Genomic DNA, 1,912 nt, shown 5'->3' with positions numbered 1-1,912 from the left:
CACTTTTAATGACAAATTATAGTGCTAGATTAAAAGATAGGTAATAAAGAATTACCTATTTTTAAACCCGACCGGACCTAGAACTTCTATGATGATTACCGATTCCTGCCATATTAAACGTTTCGGTCATGGTATTCCCTTCTTTGGTATTCCCTGTTCAATCAGAATATTATACAGCTTCTGGCGGTCAATAGAATCGTAAGCCTTTTGAAAAAATTCGATCAATAGTTGAACCACGTTGGTAGTCTCTGATAATTTCTTCAGCGTATTTCGTGATTCGACTAGTTTTTTAGTGATTCGATTAGCATAAATGTTTTATAACATACAGGAAGTAGTGAGATTCATCGATAGTTTTTACAATCCGTCGTTGGCCCCTTTTTGTAAACAGGAAGAAGTAGAAAATTGTTAAAGGAATAAGTTGAAAAACGTTAAAATTTATTAAAATAAAAAACATTAAATTCTGCGTCGAATGAATTCCTGATCAATTTGATCAAGGTGAATAAATATATGAATGAGCAGGTTTCGAAAATAACAATATATAAATAAAACATCATGACATACCATCTTTATTGATAGTGAACCTGATTAGTTTTTTCTTCTTCGGTTTTCCCACGAGACGTCAACATTATGAGATAAACTCTATTTAGTAGGCATTTGGCCTGTTCTTCATTACCAGAAGTGTGTAATGGTAAGTTTGAATGAGTATTTACTTTTTCTTGTCTCAGTTCAGAGAATTCGTCTATGACATTATAATCATATTTATAATTAATTATAATTTACAATTAATATTTATATGAGAGATAAACACAACGTTACCCAATAGTTTATTGTTTATTTTGATAATTTTTTATAACGTAAATCCTTTTTCAACATTTTTTATATAAGTAATTTTAATAATATTTCTCGTTGCAAAACTTTAACATTTTTCTTTTGCAACACTATTAGTACAAAAGAGCCGGGGTGAAAAAGGCAGTTATTTTATCGCATTTTCAATTACTTTATTGAAAACTACACACAGAGAAAGAAATTTATTCAATCATGCTGCCCAGATACATCGGGTTGCTACATTACACAGCATACTGGTCAATCCGTGATCGGACATATATAAATTACATTTTTTGATATGATACAATATAATAGAAAAGAAAGATAACATTTTTTTTTTTCCCACAGTATTATTTTACAATTAATATCAGTCTACAAACTAAATACAAGCTATTCAATAATTACTAGTCACAACTGATGAGTGTGCCAAGAATAGGCAGGGGGGAGAAGGCAGGGGGAGGGGTATAAAAAGGCGGCTGTTTCGAAACGTTAAAAAACATAATTTTTCTTTCGGAGGCCCATATCTTGAAAATTATCAACAACACTATAAAAAATAATACAGCACCATTTAAAGCAGAGGAAATTTGCTAAAATATGAGCCCTAATTGGGCTATTTACGCTCAATAGTACTCAAGATATATCCATTTAAAAAGCTACATATCATTAAAAATCAGTAGTTTGTGAATTTGTTTTGATAAAACTCAAAAATCATTCCGAGGTACCTGAAAAGAAGATGGCCACGAGACCTGCTAATGTAAAACGTCATTAAATTGCTGCTAGTGGGTAGTTTCTCTACACGCCTCTAACATTCCAATTTAACCGAGATCAGGTTTACTAAATGTATTATAATGTACAGTTGTAAATAGCTATAAATAAATAATAAAAAAAACAAAACCATTCGACGTACAAATCTCTATTAACATTCAAATTAAAGCTAGTTTAATGTGCTATAAATTGGTTCAGATTAGATTAGATTAGATTTTTATTCAGGGCAATCAACATCTAGGTTATTACACCCTTTTTACTTCATCTATCTTCTTGACTTATAGTTGAATGTAGACTATTTCCTTTTTACACTGGTCGGTAT

At 30.8% G+C, this 1,912-nt stretch overlaps 1 long non-coding RNA gene across 1 annotated transcript in view; it reads left to right on the top strand.

Annotated features, from left to right (window-relative positions):
* The first annotated feature begins 651 nt into the window (after positions 1 to 651).
* The window catches only part of LOC136795147 (uncharacterized), a 60,264-nt gene continuing 59,003 nt past the window's right edge, over positions 652 to 1,912 (top strand). The window contains exon 1 of the long non-coding RNA XR_010842705.1: positions 652 to 688. This is a non-coding gene — a long non-coding RNA (uncharacterized lncRNA). The remainder of the gene's footprint in view (positions 689 to 1,912) is intronic.

The sequence above is a fragment of the Halyomorpha halys genome, unplaced genomic scaffold, assembly GCF_000696795.3.
Source record: "Halyomorpha halys isolate HHAL.00 unplaced genomic scaffold, Hhal_1.1 Scaffold346.1, whole genome shotgun sequence".
Classification (NCBI taxonomy): domain Eukaryota; kingdom Metazoa; phylum Arthropoda; class Insecta; order Hemiptera; family Pentatomidae; genus Halyomorpha; species Halyomorpha halys.
The sequence above is the reverse complement of the archived record's forward strand: the minus strand, read 5'-3'. Positions and strand labels throughout refer to the sequence as shown.